The sequence below is a fragment of the Mesocricetus auratus genome, unplaced genomic scaffold (assembly GCF_017639785.1).
Source record: "Mesocricetus auratus isolate SY011 unplaced genomic scaffold, BCM_Maur_2.0 Super-Scaffold_100006, whole genome shotgun sequence".
In the NCBI taxonomy this organism is placed as follows: Eukaryota; Metazoa; Chordata; class Mammalia; order Rodentia; family Cricetidae; genus Mesocricetus; species Mesocricetus auratus.
This window is the reverse complement of record NW_024429190.1, coordinates 96,394,272-96,416,652: the sequence shown is the minus strand read 5'-3', so window position 1 is coordinate 96,416,652 and position 22,381 is coordinate 96,394,272. Positions and strand designations below refer to the sequence as shown.

Here is a 22,381-nt window from a genome sequence, read left to right as displayed (position 1 = left end):
CTATAATTTCTAAATATGGATGAGGAAATGAGGGTTAGAAAGGTGAAATAAGTAATTCAAGGACAGGCAGCTGGCAAGTAGTGCACCTGGGATTTGAACCTGTGTTTTCTGATTATTGAAATCAACCTTGCCAAGGATGGAAGAATAAATGAAGAAATGTGATAGGTTGTTGTAAAGCACTTGCCATGTGTGGGTCCTTAATAAATTCAGTTCTTCTCTTTCATACCTTCCTGGTCTTACACTTTATTGGGGACCCACTCTTGGGGAAGAGTCTGTGGGTTCAGGAACCCACACTTGGGGAACAGTATGTGGGTTCAGAAACTCACCCTGGGGGGTAGTCTGCATTCAAGAATTCACCCTGGGGTACAGTCTGTGTTCTAGAACCTATCCTTGGCGGGCAGTCTGTTCAGGAACCTACCCTGTTGAGACAGTTTGTGGGTTTATGAACCCACCCTTGGGGATTGTCTGTGCTCCCACTTGGGGGTGGTCTGTGCTCCTAACAATACTTCTGCTAGAGGTTATTGGTGGAGCTGCTGTCCCCCAAGCTCCTTCCTCCGTGAGCCCGAGCCTCTGCTTTGGTCTCTTCTTGCCAAAGTTCTTGCTCGTGTCTTCCCAGCCCGGCCTGGCATGGTGCCTTCAAGTATCCTGCCATTCCTCTAGACACATAGTGCTTTTGTTTAGGTCACCCAGAAGCACAATGGCACTTCCTCAGTAGAAAAGATTTAAGCAGTCCAGGTGGCCAACGTTCTCCCAGCGTCACCTGTCACTTTCAATTTAAAGGGAGGAATCCAATGACTTTATTGTGGAAATAGGAACTGGATTTCAGCTGGGAGAAACTGAAGGTCTATAAAATTCAGACAAATCATCCTAGGGATAGATCTAGAGCCATAATTCAGCCAGGCACTGATGGAAATGAACATTTTTCCAATTTATTTTCTGGAAGCTACCCTGAACTGAGCACTCAGAATTCACGCCGTAGCTATGGAAAAGACCGGAGGAGGCAGGGTGCCGGGAGCTCTTGAGAGCTGTGGATGTAACTGTGCTCTCCTGTGGGCTTGGGTTCCTAGGAGAAGAGCTGGGGGAAGCTAAGCAAGAGTGTCCGTCTTTTGAAGATACTCTTCGGGGTTAGAACAGTCTCAGCCTCACTGAAGGCAATAATTAAACGGGCGCAGATGGTGGGGTGAAGACTATGGAAAAAGAGACATCAAAGTTGGACTGTCTTCCTGAATGCACTCAGGGATTGTAGTGGGAATCCCTGGAGAATGTTCTAGTATGCCAGAGAGACAGAGTTTGATTAATGTCCATGCCCTAACCTCTAGCCTCTCTGACTATTTTACATTATTGGGACAGGACAATTAAGGCTGAAAATGGGATGAAGGTTGCTAATAAATTGGCTTTTACCACGAACCATTCTCATGAACTATTAGCTGGGATAAACATGATCAGAAGGGTTCTTAAGGAGAAGACAAGTGTCGGGAAGCTCTGACCATTAAGAAAGGCATACAGAGAATAGCATAGCTGGCCTTGAAGACAGGGAGGAGCCACAAGCCAAGGAATGTGAACCATTTCTAGACAGTAGAACAAGCATGGGTGTGGCCTGTAACCTTGATCTTCTGCTACCACCTAGGGGTCTTGCTTGGGTTTGCTGATAGACCCATAACTTTGGGGTAAACATGTCCTGATTGGGGCTTGAGTTCATCAGACCAGTGTGTAGACAGTGGGGCCTGACTGGCTGGAGAAAAAGCCTGCCAGGTTTTTAGACTTTTTGTCTGCAGCCAGGAATAAGAAGCCACAAGTTTGTCATCTTTATTATACATTTGTAGCTCCTCCTCTCCCTATCTGTCTGCCTTTCAGGAATCAGCCTAAGTCCCAGTACCCCACATTCTCAGGGGCACACAGTCCTGCTGTCACACTGATTTCAACCTAGTAAGGCCTATACTAGACTCCTATAGAGCTGTAAGTGCTCTCTTATGTCCCTGCAGGGTGCAATTTCTTCACCATCAATAGAGAATGAGAACAGATGTTATCTTTTCCATGACTTGGAAGGAACTCTCTGCATCAGGAGTCTCAACAAGACCGGCTTCAATGAGGGTGGGGAAATGGGAAAGCACAGACTTGACCTTGACTTAGGGGTTGACTCTGGCAATTTAGGTGAGCTGGCAGAAAGGTGGCCCACAGACCAAGTGAATCTGGCTCTGCAAACCAGGTGGCCCCGCTTCTAAGCAGGCAGCTATCTACAGAGGGTTGGGTTGATCTTGGGACAGCCATTTTGCAAAGCCTAATTTCCAAGGGAACTAAAACTGTCAACATCGGTTTGAAAAATAACTAGCCTCTGAGGTATTTCAACAATTGTGCTCAAAATTGCTTGCTTAAATGTTTTGATGGACTGTATGCATGTAGGCCACACTTACACTTCAGTGCTGAACCCAAAGCCTCATATATGCTAACTGGTTCTCCATCATTGAGCAATCCCTTGAGGAATGGAAGTTTCAAATGAGATTTTCTTTAATGTGCTTTCACGAGGCTTCTTTGGGTAGGGTTGAGTATGTTTTTATTGCTGACATCTTGAAGTATTAATTTTCAGTTTTTTTGGGGGGGCAAAGATTCAGCAACTATCTGGGGGTGGTCAGAATTGGTTTCTGTTTCCTGTTTGTTGATACAGGTAACATCCTGTAAATCACTGTTGACTATTGAGGACCAGGACTGGAGAACCTGTCTGCAGTCCTATCCTGAATGTGCCTGTTCTTAGAATCCAAGAGCCTTCTGTATATTTTCAGCACCATTACTCAGTGTTCCTGAGGCCTATCCTGGCTCTGTTGCAAACATGGCATATTACCAGTTTCACAACCTCATACTTTTCATGTTTGTGATGGGTGGCCTAATCAAAGCCACCCTGTGGGGTTGTCCGTGATTTAAAGGGATGGGCCATATATAATTCTTTGGGCACACCACAAAGCATATATTATATGCTTACATATAAATGCCGATTTCTCTCATTGTTATTTCTAATTTTAGAAACTTTAATACAAAGGTCGGCTCTATTGAAAGTTTTGGCAAGAGGAAGGGCACACTGTTCTTTTACCAAGCTTTTAGATATTGGAGGTTCAGTGGGTATGGGTGTGGTCAAGCTTCTCCTTCAGTGTTGCATTTTACTGAAAAGTAAATGTGACCTAGAGACTCCAGCTTTCTCTTTCCCCTCCCTCAGCAAGATCTTCGAGGTCATAATTATAGTAGAGACATTCAGAAGTCCTAGAAGAATTTTTTTGATTGGTGGCTTTGGAGAATAGAGATTCAAAAGCTTGTCACTTATATAAGGTTGACAAATCTGACATGAGGAGTCTAGATACTGATGGACCATTGATGTCTTCCATGAGTGATGACTGAATATGGATGGGTCTAGAAAATTCTTTTTCATGATTGCTGATCTCCACACGGTGGGATGCTTAGCATTATCTTTGATCTACTAACTAGACGCAGTAGGTGTCATTCCCTGTCCCTTTATGATCATAGAAAATATGTCCAGATATTGCAAATGTTCCCTAGAGGGGGTGATTGATCTCTACTTCTACAGGCTAGGCAGGGATATCAAAAATTTTATTATACTCAGTTCCCATAAAAATATGGTAGCTTGGTAGAGGACACACCAAGGGAGAGTGTGTGTAGCAAGAGTTTGTTGTCAGTCTGGCTCTGGGTACAAGACAACACTGATGTGAGCCAAGGGAGGGTTTTGGTGTATGGCACCTTCATCATAGCATCTTTGTTGGCTACAAAACAAATAGTCCTGTTTTGAGAATAGAAGTCAGCATTTTCAGTGCTAGTTTGATATCCTCAGTGGTTAATCGGCTTGCTGCTTTGTCTCTGTAACTGATGACTTCAAACTGTAGTCAGCTGTGATAGGTTGAACAGTTTGCACATCCTAATGCTTGCAGGACACTCCTATCTCCAGGATCCCTGCAATTTCTTTATATTAACTAATGGTATCCTGAATTTATCCTAGATCAATAAAGTAGGGATTCTGGAGATGGGGTCCAGACCCAACAGTTTTCAGAAGCCTTCAGAGTGAGTCAGATGTGCACGGATGCAACCCTCAAGTACAAAGTAAGAGAGAAGCATCTGTGTGAAGGTTTGAGTGACAGACCAGGGTATGGGCTAGTGGAATTCCTGGAATCTGATGTCTGTGTCTGGGCAAGGTCCACAGTAGTACAGTCTAGAGATGTCCACTTTAACAAGTCCAAGCATTGTTTTATTTTATAACATTAAACTCTCATTGGTTTGTAAAAATAATATAAATTAACTTATTAGCTGGAATCTGGGTGCCAGAAGAGCTTACTAAAAAGTTACATTTAGCTAAATATGTTTTATTTACATATCTCAATATGAGGTCAGCTTTTGCTCTGGATCTCTGGACCAGGTGCTAGACTCTAGCTTTTAAGGTTCAGTGTTTTCACTTTTCCCTAACTGGCTCAATAAGCCATTACAGTTGTGTTAGTTTAGTGCTGAGCAGATCTCTGTAGTACCTGTTGTATCTCTAGCACATCTTAGAGGTTTGGAAGCAGAGAGGTGAGGAACAGCTTCCTGAAGGGTGAGTGTCCACAACTCAGGAAGCACACACTCATGCCTGAAGGCTGTTCATTCCTCTGCCCAAGCCCACACTTGAAAGAGTGGGATAGAAACATGATTTATCATGAATATTTCCTGATGCACCCAACAAAGACAGAGCCAAATGCATTTATAATCCACCATAGGGGATGATGGAATGTCCTTCCTGCAGGACCACATGGAGGATATGGTAGCCTGGAGAAAAGGGATACTATGACAGCAATTCCAGCAAGGTTTGGATATCATGAAGCCAAGTTGGCTATACAGTGTTACCTAGTCATGATACAGGGAGAAGCCAACCACTGACCCTACTGGTTAGAAAAGAACATAGAGACCATAGGACAGTTCTGAGTACTCTCCATATATCTTCTAGGTGATCAAAACCTGACTCCAGATCCTCCTCCTAGTAGTATGTGGGGTTGGGGGTACCTAGGAGACTGGGCATGTGCCAGAGACCAGTTGGGCACAAGCTGACCAACACCATGTGTTAGCACAATATTTGCTTCCCTGGTATCCAAAATGGGAGGGATTGTGAAAAGGTTCTGGGAAAAAGGAAGGCTGTGCTATTTTTACACATCTTAGTGGAAGGGAGTTGTAATTTCGTGACTCAGCTCTGTCTCATGCCATCTATTCAGATGTTTGTTTTCACCAATTCACTAAAGTGATGTTTACTGTGAGTGGCTTGTAAGGGCTGGGATTTGTCTTGGGCCCTGGGGGTGACTGTGTTCCATAGAGAGACACAGAGTCTTTGCCTCATAGACGTGAGTTAACATGAGACAGCACACAAGGAGCAGGCATTTATTGTACAGCTGTTGTTTGCAGGTGTCTCATGTGCATCAACCGTGAAAGCTTTACCAGCAGCTTTTCATGACAATGAGGATGAAAATGCACCAACTGCCAGGCATGGTGGCCATACCCATAATCTTAGCTCTTGAGAGGCGGGGGCTGGGGCAGGAAGGTTATTATGGATTTCAGGGCAGCCTGAGCTACATGGTGAGTTCCAGGTTACCTTGGAGTGCATAGTATGCTTTGTCTTTAAAAAAGCATTATTCATTGTTATGGTTTGATTGTAAAATGATTTTTATAGGTCCCTGGTTAGTGGCGCTGCCTTGGGAGGTGAGGGCTAGCTGCAGGAAATGGTTTAGTAGGGTGGGCCGTTGAGGGTTATAGCCTAGCTCCGTTTCCTACTAGTGTGCTCCTTCTGCTTCCTAGTTGGTGCCGTGTGAAAGCATTTCTTTTACGCTCCTGCCACTCCAGCCTGAGCTACTCCAGCTTCTGAAGGTGTCAACTGCCCTCCCTGATGTATTGAAGTCTTTGAAGCTGTGAGCCCAAATAAACCCTCCTTCTCTCAAGTTGCTGTGACCAGACGTTTTGTCATGGTGATGAGAAAAGTCATTGATACAGTCATGGCAAAGCCTGGCAGTTTGGTAGATTTGGACACACACTCATGCACATGTACACACACACATAAACATGTACACGTACATATACACATGCACATACATGCACACACCGATACACACATTCACACATGTACGTACATGCATAGCACATATATGCATGTGCATACCACACACAACCACAAGCATATAACCCATAAACATGTACACACATGCATACACACATGTGCACACATGCACGCACATATGTGCACACACACTCATCCATGCACACACCCGTACACACACACACACACACACACACACACACGCATGCACTCATGTGTACCAGCACACACTGACAGACAGCCACATTTTTCATCAGGCTGATCTCAAGCATTTCCCAGCAGCTTGCCCTGCTGATGCTGAGTCTCAAGCTTGTCTTAAGAGCTGATGAATTCCCAGAGTGGGAAGCTCACTTCTAGAGAAGTCCAAGGGGCAGACTGTGATTCTGGAAGAATAAATCTTGACATGGCTTTCCCCTGATCATCAGACTGGGGAAATTTTGCTAATTTGTATAGTTGTAACCTTGTATAGTTAGCTTTTGTGCCTAGGTTACCCTTCAAAATGTAACGGGTGTGTTAGATTAAAAGCAAAAGAATAATGGGAGAGTTGTAGGTCTCCATGATCTAGGCAGAAGGGTCTTCTCTAAGTCCAGAAGCAACCTATTTGGCTATTGTCAGTTTAGTGTACTGCGTCACAGTTGCTCTGATAATTGGCAGTGTAATAATGAGAGGATGTAAGGCTAGAAATCAGTTACAATGAATTTACAGATAACCAAAAGGAGAAAGAACCTCATGCCAGGAGACAGACACTGAGAGCAAACTGTCGAATTGACTTTCATTCTGAGCTTCCTGGGAGCCAAAGCAACAGACAGAAGAGGACAGAACTCCTAACCCTCTGTGTTTACCACAAAGAAGAGTGCCAGTCCATTGGGAGAGAGGTTACCACTTTTTATCTGTTTTGTAATTTTTATCTTAGGCTTTGGAGGCATTTATCACATGAGTTTCTAGATAAGGGACATGGAACAACATAATGGATAGTGTCTTTGCTTGCAGTTTTACAAACAATGCAAATGTGATTTGTATGGCTGTTTCTTCTATCAGCCCTGGATGAAAGCCAAAGTCATAAACAATGTGATATTTTAGTGCAGTGCGAGTTTCGCTGTGGAAAGCTGAAATGGTATCATCCATTGGAGTTTCTTAAGGACTTGGCTTGGCACAGGGTAGAGTTTAAATAAATTAAAAATTGGTGTTTCTTAGTCTTCCTAGCTAGCACCTACTTACTTTTTAAGATGTAATTCCAACGTCATCTGTTTAAAGAAACAGTCCCTGTGTACCTGAGGCCATGCTATGTCCCCTTCTGTGTGCTCATATAAGGCCCTGTCCCCAAAGTGCCACTCTTCATGTACCTTTTTATGTGTCTATGTTGAAGACATTTAGCTTTGAATGATAGGTATGATATCAGTTCTGTGACACATAGTAGGATTTCATGGCTGTTAATTTTCATTCAAACAAGGTCATATTCAGAGAGATTAGATTTCTAACTTTGGTACCAGATTCCCAGGTTCAAACTCGAGTCTTTATGATTTAGATATAAAATATTCCCTATTGTGTGTTTGAGTACTTGGTCCTTGGCAAATTTCACTGTTTCAGGAAGTTGCAGAACTTTTAAGGAATGGGAGGGACCTGGATAGATGGTGTAGGCTGCTGAGTAGGAGAGCCCTTGAGGCTAAATAGCAAGTCTGCTTCTGGTCCTGTTCTGCATTCAGGGTTTACAAAGATGGGAGAAATTACCAGCTGTTCTTCATGTCACCGAGCTATCCACTGCCTCGAATTTCTCATCATGATAGACAGTATCATTCCAAACCATGATCCAAAATAAATACTTTCTCTCTTAATTTACTTGCTTTTAATTTTATTTATTTGTCATTTAGCATACGTGATGTTAAGAAGGATTAATGATTTCTCAAACAAAAATTGTTTTTGTTGATTCTCTGTCGCCCTTCTCCCCATTACACACCGTATTCCTGTTTCCTTTTACCTCCCCCACAGCCCCCCTTCTGCCTTCATGCCATGTGTCCTACTGCCTCCATTTCTCAACATTTCTACTCCACTTGTGGTCTCTTTTCAGGGTCTGTAGACTTTTCACATATTCCCACTAATATATATATATATATATATATATATATATATATAATACATACATACACAGATACTTGAAGCTCCTGTCTTAATTTTCTCTTTCTGTGATAAAATACACAGACAAAAGCAACTTAAGGGAGACCTTTTTGTTTTGGCTCACAGTGCCAGGGAAGTCATGGCAGCAGGGACTCGAAGAGACGAGACACTACGTCCACTGTTGGGAAGCAGAGAACCATGCATGCTTGGAGGCAGCTCACCTTCTCCTTCTCATATGGCACAGGATCCTAGCACAAGGAGTGGTGCCAGGCACACTGTGTTTGTCTTCTCACCCACTAACATAATCAGGATAATCTCCCACAGGCATACCCAGATTCCCCTTTCCTAGCTGGTTCTGGGTCTCATCAAGTTTATAATTGAGATTGACAATCACTGCTGGGATCCACACATGAAAGAGGACTTGTGATTTTTATCCTTTGAGTCTGGGTTACCTCCCTTAAGCATAATGTTTTCTAGATCAGTCAATGTTCCTCAAGACTTACTTCCTGATTCCATTCTTCCTTTACTGCCGAATAAAACTCTATTGTAGCTATGTGCAACATTTTCATTTACACGTTGATGGACATCTCTCATTTTGGAGGTGTTGTTGTCACATTGACAAGAAAAATTACTGACACAAAACTGCAGAACAGAGGTGGGTGGTGGTATTGTTGCTATGAAAAGCCTTTCCATGTGCCTCACAGGCCTTGAGGACTGGTTTGTGAATAAATATGTAACAGTTTGGCGTTGATAACCAAGGAAACTCTAGATGTTGTAAACAGAGATTTAATAGGCCATTTTGGCTATAGGGAAGATCAGAGTATTGATGGAAGTGTTGACATCAGAGGGACTTCTGAGATTTCAGAAAGTAATAAGGACTGTATCAGGAACTAGACTAGAGGCCTTCATAATAACATTTGTGAGAGCATCTAGCTATGTTCTGTCAATACTCTGACATCTGAGTGATGCGGAGTTCAAAAATGATGGACTAAGTTGTTTGATGGAAGGAATGTCAAGACAGTGTGACATTAAGGAAGCAGCATGGTTACTGCTCACTAATCTTAGCCTTATAGCAAGAGTTAGAACAGAAAGTTAACAGAAAGGAGTGAAATCTAATAAAGAAAGTACTTCTCAGGGAAAGTTTAAGGTTGCTGGTGCACTGGATACAGACAAAGGAGCTATCATTGCAAAAGTGATTAGAGTCATGGAAGGGAAACTAGGTCCTTAGTACTGGGGCAATAGGAAAGGTTCCTTGAGGACAAGATCTCACCCATTAAAAGCTCCAGGGCTTAGCAATGAAAACTCATTTGAGAAAAAGTTCAATTTAAAAGGAAAGTTCATGTCAAAAGAGTACCAAAATTGTCTGGCACAGCAGTGGTATCTTCCAACAGGACCAATGAATGAGCTGTTTTACTAGCTTAAGCTACTCAGGTAATTAGAGGCCTCTACAATTTTGGTAAATGGGAACCAGGTTATCTCTCAAACAGACAGCAGAACTTGGGGCCGTGTGGTGCTGGTTTTACAGGCATGCAAGATGCCTGTAAAGGTCAAGGTTTCAGATAAATTTGATTGAGTTTCCAGAATGTTCCCCGGGCAAGGCAGTGTGTGCGAGTGTCAAATGTTAAGCAAAGATGTCCTAAGAGGGGCATGATGCTGTATAAAGATAAGGCCCAAGTTGTAATGTAGATCCCAGGACACTGAGATGTGTGGTATATGGGATACCCACTGGGAAAGGTTCTAGACACTCAATGGAGGACAGCCTAAGAGAGACCATGTGTATTGCAGATAGCAGAGCTGTAGAAGCTGGAACTTCCAAGCCCACTGGAGTCCAGATGATGCTACCATAAGCCTTGATACTGTACATGAAGATGAAGCCTTTGCTATTGGTCCTACTAGGTGACTTCTGGCTTCATTCTTTTTTCCCCCTTTTTGTCCATTCATTTTTATCTTCCTGTTCATTACTTCTGAAGTAGGTAGCATTATTTTTAAAATTTTCAGGTGTTCACAACGGAATTATCTTTGAGTCTCAGAAGAGACTTTGGGTTTTTGAATATTATTGTTACCATAAGATGGGGGAAGGGGGCTTGAAGTTGTACTGAATTTATTTTTACATTATGAGCTGTCTATGAGCCTTTGGGACAAGAGGTGGAACCTTATGTTTGGATACAAAATGCCACTCCCAACCCCCATGCTCATCTGTTTGAAGATTTGGTTCCCAACTGGTAGCACAGTATTCAGAAGTTGTTGATGTGGGACCTATCTAGAAGAAGTGGGTCACTTGGATGTGGGTGAGCTCTGGGCGTGATAACTGAGCCTGTTTCTCTCTGCTTTCTGCTCTGCAATATGTGAGTACTGCTATATACTCTTGCTGCTGGGGTGCTTCCCGCTGCTGTGTTTTCCATGCTGTGGTGGGCTAGATCCCCTGGAACCTCGAACCCAGTGAATCCTTCCTCTTTTGGGTTGTTTCTTTCAGTTATTATATAAAAGACACAAGAAAGTAACTCAATCGCTGCCCGATCCTGTGATGCTGGACAATGAAAGAGTCCTTCTGGGTTTCCATTTATTCACCTGTAGGATGGGCTAGAAATGGTACCCACCTCCTTGGAGTGCTTAGGGGATTAAGGGATTGGTACATGCAACCCAGTGCAGTGTCTGGTGTGTAGAAATTGCTGTCATGAGTGGTCATATTGATGACTTCAATCTTGCCGGGGTTAATGTGCAGTAGGATAAGTTGCAGCCTGTGTTGGAGCTGGCACATAGACACTAATTATTCAGAATAGGCTGCGTGTGCAGGTTTATCAGGCATGTGGGGCAAGAGGACAAAGTAACCCGCGCGTGTGTGTGTGTGTGTGTGTGTGTGTGTGTGTGTGTGTGTGTGTGTGTGCACTGACTTTCTGTTCTTTTCTGCTACCAGGTGGAGGAATGTGCTCTCAGAGCCTCCAGACTATCTATATTGGAATGGGTTTGTGGAAGGATAAATCTAGTTCTAAGGTTATAACTTGGTCTCTGAGGTTTACTAACTTTCAGATGGCCTTTTGTTGTGGCCTCAGTTTCCCATGGAATGCCAACCAACATATTAGAATTTCTCTCTTTGCTCAGCCTCTTATTTCTGTTGGCATTTCTGTTGGCAGTGCTAATTTTAATAACAGGGATGATGGTACTCTGTTGGGTAGCTACAATAATGATTCAGCAAGGCTATCTCTACAGGGTGCTGAGCTAGGACCCCCACATAGTCACTACACATGCAACATTTTGTGATGTCTACACCTGCCTTTTGCTCATGTTAGAATTCATATTTGCTATAGAGTGCTTTTCCAGTATAACTGAGCCCCAGAATTCTATGTCCAATATTACAAAAAATATCATTTGTTAAGACAGTCAGGGAAGACTTACAGTTTGCGTGTTATTATATTTAAACCAGTTTCCCTAGGTCAGACTTCCATGTTACATGACTGGTACTCACTAAACTTCTGGAGTTACAGGAGTTCCTTGTAGCCCATGTCTCTCTTGGGGCTATGGTACAGTGCAGGATGCCTGCTACTTGGAAAATGGAGGCTTCATAAGTCTGAGATGATCTGACTAGTCTTCCAGATGCCTATGTAAATTCCAGCTATGGCAGACTTCTCAATGCCCTTTGTATACTAACTGCTCTTTTGCCCTGAAAACCACACAATACTAGAAAGAGGTAAAGAACACAAATTAGTTACTTTTCATGACACTTGTGCTAGGCATGATATTTACAGGGATTTTGTTCCAGGGATAATAAATAAGGGTATGTACCCAAGAATATTCCAGTGTCCATTTTTGGTCCCTAGTTTGCCTGGTGGCATCACTTGGCTGAGTTGACTGCCTTTGTGCTCCTAATTTGTATCGTGTGAACCTTTTCTAGTTCCTGTTCTGAGCTTACTGTGGCCACGTGGCTCAGAACACCTTGTCCACATGCTGTTGTTACTTTGGTAAGTTGGAAATACCTTGCTCTTCCTTACCTTATAGGACATTAATAATATCTGCCTTCCTTAAAATCTTTCCCCTCTTCTTTCTTAGTCTAGCCTACCACTTCCCTGAAGCCTGTCCCTTTTCATAGTCTGCTCTCAATTCTCCCATTGCAGCCCTCACCCACAGCATCTCCCCTTTCCACAGAACACATGCACTCTCTGTCCCTCCTCTGACTCCCCTCAAACAACCCAGTATGATTGAAGAAAGAGGCCATCTGCATCCTCTCCGTAGCCTCCAAACTCACCATTATAGGAGGCAAAGATGCCTAGGGTCCCCTCCTTCTGTATACGCCAAAGCATCCCAGGTCCTCTGTTCTGTAGATTTTTAAATCATTCATCCTTCTAGAAAGATGTATTGATCAAAGTGAGCCAGTATGTTTGAACTATTTCTTTGAACAGGCTGTTATAAATCCCTAGCCCCTATGCCATCTATCTGACAAGGTGTCAGTCCTAAAGTTACTGATGGATCCTCCCCTCCTCTTACTGTGGATTGCCTGACATATGCTCATTTCAATGGGTTGTTCAATGAAGCTGTTGGATAAGAATCTGACATCCTTTTCCTCTAGGAGTGATGAACAGACCTGAGCCCAGAATGGGCTTGTGGGTTTGATCAAGAATTCTCTAGGAAACTGTGTCTGTTCCACTGTTGGATCCCAAGGAACATAGAGGCCCCTGGGCCTCATGGCTGTGATGAAAGTGAGAAGGCAGTCATCCCCCTCCATTCCAGTGTCTAGGTCAGTAGTGTCACCTTTTCAAGGCTCAGGAGAATGCATTCTTACACAAAATCTTGGAGTTTGCTTCTCAGCTGGTTTTCAGTGTAGAGAAACAAAATCCTTCTCACTTTTAACTTTGCTGCCACGTTGCTGTCCTCCATCAGCCTGGCACAGACCATGGAGCATCAGTGTCCTTCCCATTTCTGACTTCTGTGTACCGACTGAGCATACCTGACTTGCAAATCCCTAATTCTATGCTAATCTTCTCTGTATCGTTCCAATTTTAGTATATGTGCTGCCGAAGCGAGCACAAATCCCTAATTCTAAATGGTCAAAAACCCTACTATTTGAGAGCACAGGCATCATATAAACTGTGTAGTATTTCACATCCAAAAAGACCCATAAATATGAATATCCACAGGGATACTCAGTCTGGACCAGGGGCATTCTTAGTTTCCAGTGTTAGAACCCTGTTCTATTTATAGTGAGCAAAAAGACATTTATTGACTTTTGATTAATGTCCTCATTTATTATCTTTTAATTAAGTAAGTAAACCTGATTGATTGTTTGTGTTTTTCCCTCTTCCATCCAGAATATTTTGAGAGGACAGTAAGCTGTTACATTCTTGTGACTAGCAAGGTCAAAGGCACATAATAATGACTAGGAACTTGGGGCCAGATTTCAGAAAGCGGAAAGTAGAGAACCAAGAATGGAGCCAGCACTCCAGAGGCTGGGACAGGGGGATCACTGTGATTTCGGATCAGTCTGTCCCACAGAGTGAGACCCTGCCTTACAAAAGAAAAAGAAAAGAGAGTGGAGGAAAGCTAAACTGATTTAGCAATGTGAAAATATTCTAATGTAAATGCTTGATAATAAGATGCTTTGGGGTAGGCATGAGCCGATTCTACTTGTAAGCATCTGAGATCCTCAACACCAAGGCCTCAGCAAGTGGGGGAAAGCAATGACAAGAGAAAACAGGAAAGCAAGCGTAGGCTTGCATATTGATGAATGTGGAAACCAAGCATCTCTTCCTTGTGAACTCTCAGAATACTGGTAGCTGGAGCATATTTGTTACAGTGTAGATAAGTGCCCAGAAGTCCCCAGTCTCCAAAAGAGGCCTGCGTGCTTTCAGCCTTGGTCTCCAACACATAGTGTATCTGAGAGAAGTGATAAAACCTAAAAAGTTAAGGTCTCGTGGGAGGCCTGTAGGTCACTGGGTGTGTACTTCTGAAGTCAACTGGTAGACCCCAGCACCTCGCTTTTATTTTTATTTTGCTTTTTGAGACAAGGTCTTGCTATGGAGCCGTGCCTGGCTTGGAATTCCCTCTAATGCCCATGCTTGCCTTAACTTGTATGCCTCATGCCTCTGTCTCCAGAGTGCTGAGATTACAGGTATGAGCAACCACATCCAGTTCTCCTCTGTTTCCCATTTCTCAGACATGAGGTAGATGGCTTTACCGGACCAGAGATTCCTTCCATGATGCTGTAACTAGCTAGATGCCCACAGCAATGCAGCTAACTGATCATGGACTAAACTTTCAAACTGCGGAGAAAAATAACCTTTTCTCCTTATCAGTGATAATCTGAGCACTTGTCATAGTGATGGAAGGCTGGCTAACATGACACTCTTCGGGATACTGAAGAACACTTTTCTGGAATAAAATAGAACAACCGTAGGGAAGGGACGTTCATGTGCTGATGCTGAGAAGAAGGGTGTCTTTCAAGGCAAGGGGTGCTGTCGTTTCCTTATGGTTTGAATGTGTCTCTCAAAGTCTCACGTGCTAGAACCCTAAATTAAACTTTAGTGTGGCGATGGTGAGAACTTGGGCCTGGCTGAAGTGATTAGGTTTCAGGGAACGTTATCCAAGGGAAAAGATAACGTCATTTCATTCAGGACCATGGTTTGTTAACACAAGGGTAAACTATTGTAGAAAGAGCAAAGCCCCTGGTTTTCCCACACTGCTTTCCTTGCCATAGGTCAGCTTTGCTTGCACGACACCATCGGCCACTTTGTGTCACACCCCAGGCCCCTGTCACAATGACTTTTACATCTACAACCTAAACAAACTTCTTTTACTTACACATTATTCAACGTCCTTCGACAAACTGTTTAATGTCTCGCTTTAAATATGGAAGATTACCTACCTATGAACCATTATGTATCTTAGAAATATATCTTATGTGAAAGAAAGAAGACAATCAAATTGAGAAAAAGGATCCAGGATAAACTGACCAATGTGAAAATTTCAAAAACCCTGTTAGTAACAGATTTAAATAAGTAGAGAACAATTACACCTTTAAGACAGGAACAAAATATAGTAAAAAAAAAAAGAAAGTATAGCACAGTAATTAAGGATACACAAAATGATAAATAAAATGCACCCCTCCCCCCCCAAAAAAACCAGAGGTGAATACTAGAAACTGAAATTGGGGTAGGTAAAACAAAAAGCAAAAGAAGTTACGGCAGCGGAAGAAAGTTGATGAAAAATTAGGCCTCAGTTATGGAGTCCAATATTACTCTAATAGCAATTCTAGAATGAGAACAGAAAACGATGGAGAAAAGGAAATATATGTATAAAAATAGTAATAAATAACAGAACTTAAGGAAGGCACCTACAGACTAAAAGTCCTAGCAAACATTTTTGTTCTTTGCCAAAGTAAATGAAATGATTTTCCCATGAAGACGCATGTTAACAAGGTACCGAGGGAGCTAAGAAATAAAACAGGAAGAAGAGGATAGAGAGGGTTGAAGAGGAAAGAGGGCCACATAGAATGAGTGGGAATTAGACATTATTGTTTGAGAGTCATGCTAATGTTTGAAGACACCTGAAAAGAATTATTTCTTTGGAAGACTCAATTTTAACCTACCTTGTACTAGGGTTAAAAACTGTGAATCTGTAAACCGATACAATAACCCAATTCCATCCATACAAAACTCAAAAAACTTTGTATGGATGTACCTCCTAAAGGAAATATCTATATGGTAGTCTTCAGAAAACTAATGTACCAAAAAAGGGACCAATGTTAGCAATTATAGATCCCAACAGGAAAGTCTCAGGATAAATTGCTGTGTTGGAGGCCAGGAGTGTATCTAGAAGGTGGGAATGAACACTGTGATGGGATGTTTCCAGGACTGTTGGATGTTAAAAGTCTATTTTATATGAGGCAGTAAACATTTTGAAAAAGGTATCATAGTGCTTGTGCAAATAAATATAAATCAAGGTAATTAAAAAACAAAACAGATGTGTAGAAAAAAATGGCATGATCATAATCTACAACTGAGTTTAGTAGCGAATGGTGCCAGTGTTATCAGGCAAAATGTTAGTTGTGTGTACAAGAGTATTATTGAAATAAAGCTCACCTGTTGCTCAGTCATCCTAGTAGTTCTTAGTATTCGTAGGGTCCCACACCATCAGCTTAGACTGTTTCTCCTAGTGGTTCTCAGCAGATTCATCTTATCAGTTTTAGAGCATGAAAAATGAGGTTCTGCGGCCATTCGTAGCCATTCCCCATTTCTCTCTCTACATTCTCCCCCTTAGGCCCCCTGGGTAATCACTTACCTACTTCCTGACTCTGCGTTTGCTCTTCTGGATATATAACTTATATCTAAATAAAACGGTATGTTTTTGACTAATATCTCCTGATACCTCTGGTAAATACTCTTCTCTCTCATTCCCCACCTCCTGTCTCTCTGTCTCTCTCTGTCTCTGTCTCTCTCTGTCTCTGTCTCTCTGTCTCTATCTCTCTGTGTCTCTCTCTATGTCTCTCTCTGTCTTTGTATGTATGTGTGTACAGGTATGTGTATGTGCCAGTTTACACATACATGGAGGCGGGGTATCAGTGTTAGTTTTCTTCTTCACCTTATTTCTTGAAATAGAGCCTCTCACCGAACCTGGGGCTCACCGACTTGGCTGGCCAGCAGCACCAGCATCTCTTGCCTCTGTATCGCAGCACTAGGATTATGGGTACATGCTGACACCCTGGGTTTTTCACATGAGTTTTGGGGATCTTAGGTCAGGTACTCAGCCTTGTGTAGCACACACTTTGCCTGCTGAGTCATCTGCCTGGGTCCTTTCTTCCCACTTCCTGTAAAGCTAACTTCCTGAGCTCCCACATGAATAAGGTCAGTAGATTATTTCACCTAGCGTGTTCCCCAGGTTAATCTATATGAACAAAACTACAGGATTCTGTTCTTTACAGATTGAGTTTCATGGCATGGCATGGCATGTATGCACATATTGCCCATTCCTTTCCTGATGGACACTTACATTGACCCCCACATCTTGACTACTGTGACTAGTGATAGAATAAACCCAGTAATGCAGATTTAATTTAGAAATCATTACACAACTAGATTGGAAATATTGGGGAGGGGAATGAGAAGGAAGATTTGTGGGAGAGATTTAGATCCTCATTATCATATCTGGAAGATAATAGATAATGCTAATGTCTAAAATGGATCAACCATGTACAGCAGTATGAATATGATTATGCATCATCCAGAGATATCGAAATAAATCACAGAGGAGGAGTTAAGAATTACAATGTTTGTCTCTATAGAGCAGCACCAGGTGGCAGGCAGACTAGGAAATATGATTTGTCAGTAGATGGCCTTAAAATTAAAGAATCTCAGAAATACCAGCTTTGTAAATTATGATTGTGTATAGAATAATAGGTTTATAAACCATTGTCCTATAATTGTTACATTGTGCCTTGCAATTACTCAGTTTATTCTCACTTTAAAAACATTTGATTATGTTCTTATTTAGCACATGGGTACTACCAGCATTTATTATTCAGATTTAAAAAATAAGTGTTATTTTCCCTATTGTTGACACAAAGTTTTAAAACAGAGTTGGAGTTAATAAATAAAAAATTTATTCAAATTATTGGGCAGCAAATGAAATGGGCAGAATGCTGGAGAATGAGATCTAGAGGACTGTGGTGTGCTGGATGGGGTGGGCACAGTTATGCCATCCTAGATGTAGTCTGTGTAACACAGACTTAATCTACTTTGTGTTGCCACGGCGATATCATGGGCTGGATAGTTGAAAGAAAAAGAAATGTATTTCTCACAGTTTGGGCACTGGAATCCAAGATCAAGGGCCTTGAAGTCAGTGTGGCGCTTCATGCTGTGTTGTTCTTTGGCAAAAGTTTGGAGAGTTAGAAAATAGATAGAATACGGGTAAAGAAACAGCTTTTGTTAGGTTCCCACTCCCTGGATAATAACACGAATCTATTCATGAGTGTGGAGTGCTGGTGATCCCAGTCCCTTCTTAAGGGCCCATTTCTTAACAGGGTTACACTGGAGATTAAGTTCACTACAAAAGAGCCATGACATGCACACAAACCAAGGATTCTGATTTTAGTAGCAAAATCTACTACTATCGTATACATACCCTCATGGGGCTAGGCTTCTCTTTCTTCTCAAACCAGCAGTACTCACTTCCCATACATACTACTGGGGACCTGCCCACAGAATCTGAGACTACACTGATAAATACATCCTTGACTCTGTGTATGCGGTGCCTGTGGAGGACAGAACAGGGTGTCACATCTCCTGGAGCTAGCGTTATAGGCAGTCATGAGCCAGTGTGAGTGACTCTGGAACCAAACCTGGGTCCTCTAGAAGAACAGCAAGCACTTTTAACCTCTAAGCCATCCATCTAGCCACAGATTCTTGTTTTGTACAAGAAACTTTTTCCATCTCCTAAATCCCTCCTAGTCCCTGGAATATAGTCCACAAACTGCAAATTTATAGGCTCCATTGCCCAGTGTAAGACTCTGCAGTCGGGGTCTGCCAGTGTTCCAGGCGATAACTCTTGGCTTGTTCTGTGGCTACTCCTGTCTCTGATTTTGAGCCAGGGAATAATCAGCATGGAAGATGCACCATGTGCACTTTTAATTGACAAACAATTGGTTCTTGGGCAGAGAAATGCCATATCTGTTTCAAAGGCTAGCAGGTGTGTTGAAGCCTGGAGCAGTGAAGGAGATCCTGTGGGAAAGATGCTGCCTCTTTCCAATCTACATATGCAGATCCAAGTGCCTTCTTCCTGTCCTGATGTGTGAGGCAGGAAGCTGGCTCTCATGTTCTGGAGTATTTGCATAGAACTGTGGCCAGATGGAACAGGCTAGGCCAGTGGTGATGATTTAGTCAATACCCTCAGGAAGCTCTAGTTGAGGGCTGCTGAGGGTTTCATCCCATTGAATAACTTCAAGACCAAATCCTTGTTCACAGACTGTGAGCATGGCTCAAGGGCACCCCCCATGGCACTCAGTGCTTCTTTGCCTTCAGGCCTAGTGTGTTGTCTCCTTGGGAGATAGGCATTCATCTTTCTCTCCAAGAAGAGCATCCTTGGGTGGAATCTCTACAGGTGCTTTGTGGGCACAGTGGAGATGGTTGTCTGAGCTGGCGGGGATACCCCATAGGACTAAACCTATGCTTACTTAATACCTGATTATATTCCTATTAGCTTTAGGGGCTGCATGCAGGATGTCTTGGATTTTCTGGGGGGCTTTGGAGCCTTTGGCAAACCCTTAGGCCATTTCCAACTAGAAAATCCAGTTGTGTGTCTCTTCATATTTGGCGAATAGCTGTATGTATGACAATGCAGCATCTTATATCATGCACTCTAAGGGAAAGAGATTGATCGTTCTCCCAACACTCACTGAATTTGCGAAACCTTTTCCATGTTCACCACGAATTCTGAGCTCCATCATGACCTCCTGATCAGTTGGGGGACAGAGGCTCAAACTGAGCACCAAGGTTGCCTATGTGAGCTTCAATAGTGTCCCTGGCCCCTGTATAGCCTTCCACTAATCCACAGGTTCCCCTTTGGCTTTTCTGATTTCCCAAATCAAGTGTATGTGTCCCATTTTTCCTGAGCCAGAGAGCTCCTCCCTCAACACAGCCAGGAAGAAAACATTCTTGTCTCTAGAACTGAAAAGAAATATATATATATATTTCTATTCCATTCTCTACAAAGACCAGCTCATAAAAAATAATACAAATTACACCTGGCAGCTCTTATCAGCTTGGTAAAGCATTGCTACTTTCAACTTTATTGCTTTAAAAAGTATTCTAAGACTTCCATCTTTTAAAAACAATTTGGATTGAGAAAGGATTTAGATCCATGCTTAGGAGCTGCTGCAGAATCACCTTGTGAATGATTTGAAGGGGTCATTGCGATAAAGACTGATGTTTTAATTGAGCACAGTGAGGCAGTGTAGCTGGGTTTTTTTTCCAGTAAATAGCCTCACTGGGGGTTTCGTCTCTGGGGCTGAAAGCTACACATGGGAGGGCAGGCGTCTGGTGTGTGAAGTGACCCAGCCGTTCCAGGAGGGACTGTCCTGCCCCACATCCCCCTGTATGCTTCATCAAGAGTGTCTGATGCCGTGGGTACCTGGAGCAGCAAGCTTTTGGATGCAAGCAGTACCTTTGCAAGCTCCAGTTTGAACGTGGAAATACCCACGAGAGAGAGAGAGATGAAAACATTGCTAATCAGTCTGGACTTTGCTTTGCTTGTTTCTGAAAAAAAATCATTTGAAGCTGGAGTTGAACAGCAAATGTATGAGCAATGGCTCCAAGCAGCCACCTGCCACCCAAGGTCTGTGTCCCCTGCCCTCGAGTGGAGAAGGACCAAGTCATTTGACTGCTCACAGTCCACGCTGCAGATGTTGGTGGCTACCCTTGCTAAACCAGATTAGGGCACAAATAAGCTCTGAAGTGACTTGTTTTTACTGTAGATTTTGGTTCTCAGAAGGAATTGTACGGCGGCATCTGTGTGGCCAACGGCTTGAAAGCCTTGCTCGTTCATCTGTGAGACAAGATTGGATAGAGCGGCCAGGCTCCTGTGGCCTCCCTTCAGGATACGGACTGAGTGTCAATGGGAGTGAGAGCATGGACAGCATTATTTGGTTTCTGTGCCCTGCAGGAGGTGGGGATTATAGATCACTGATTAAAGTCCAAGTATCCATCAGCCCATACTCATTGGTGGTGCCTGGCTCCACTTCTAGTTGATCTTATTACACAGATCGTGCCTGCAAGCAGACTCCATGTCATTTTTCTGCTGATATTAGCGTTTCTTCCTAACTGGCCCACATGAAGCATATTTTCTCTTTTTATTACAGTAAATTCCACATCCTATGTAGCCCTAGAACCTGTCTCTATTTCATCTGAAGGAGCCACAAATGTTGGGTAATGAATCTTCCTCCCCTGGAGGCTGGGAACTGACACTCCTACACTCTGTCCAGTTTGAATTGGCTATTTATCTCAAACTTGGACAACAGAGTGGAAGGAGTCAAACTAATGATAAGACTAGAATACATTCCACTCTATTTGCATTTACATGTATGGAACCAATTATGATTTCTTTTTCCTAAATCAACATAATCGATATTCTGAGACCCTTACTGTCCTACCTCGCTCCGTGCTGAACAACTTTTCCTGGGGCTCAGTTTGTCTGGATTTCCCCATAAATGGGAGAAGCTCCAGAGGAAATGTTGGTGAATGGGGAGCATGTGTCACCAGGTAAGTCGAGAAGCACTGGCTGCTCGAAAACTCAGGGGAGGATCCTTGAAAAGACCTTTGTGGGTCCAGGATTTCTCTGTGGCATCTCAGACTTTAATGGATTCCGAATCATTTTAGGATTCTGTCTTAGTTCACTCTCATTGTCAACTTGTAGCAACCTAGAAATGACTGAGAAGAAAGACTCAGTTGAAGAGTTGCCTACATTAGATTGGCCTGCGGAAATGTTTGCAGAGGGCTGTCCTAATTGATGTAGGGGGCCCAGGCCCTTGTGGGAGGCACCATTCCCTCCGCAGGTGGTTCTGAGCTGTATGCAGGTTAGCATAAGCTTGTGAGTGAGCCACCAAGTAGATTCCATCGTGGTTTCTGCTTCAAGTTCCTGCCTTGCGTTCCTGCCCCAACTGCTCTCATCGATGGAAGCATAAACCAAACAAACAAACAAACCAAGTTGCTTTGGCCAGAGTGTTCCATTGCCACAAAAGGAAAGAAACTAGGATAGACATTCTCTGTGAAGACAAGATCCACATAAGTTTTGGAGACAAGACTAAGTGAAACAGAGTGTCTGGGCCCAAGTCTTAGACTCTTTGTCAAAGCCAACAAGAATCTGAGGGGTGGGGGCATACAGTGGCCCCAGGTAATTCGTAATATCTGCTATTTCCAGTTGCCTTGTTGTTCAGGGTGTAGCTTCTGACACTCAGGACTCATGGTGGCTGCTTAGCTGGTTTTCTTGTAAATGGGCTCCTACATCAATGAACTCAGCCATCATCATCCATCCCCGAGTGTTGCAGATCATGCTATCAGTGGGTGACGTTGCATGGGAGAACTGTTTCTAAATAGTGTGTTGCTGCAGTAGCAGCAGAGAGTCTTTAAGCTAGCTCAATGTCTGTCCTTGGGAGAGTGCCAGGCCTTAGGCTCCATGGGGGAATGT

The 22,381-nt window shown here is 43.0% G+C and overlaps 1 protein-coding gene and 1 pseudogene across 5 annotated transcripts in view; one reads left to right on the top strand and one right to left on the bottom strand.

The window, feature by feature from the left end:
- Grid1 (glutamate ionotropic receptor delta type subunit 1) overlaps positions 1-22,381 on the top strand; it is a 703,193-nt gene that overhangs the window by 404,256 nt on the left and 276,556 nt on the right. The window lies entirely within an intron of this gene.
- Positions 13,179-13,237, bottom strand: LOC121141006 (annotated as a pseudogene).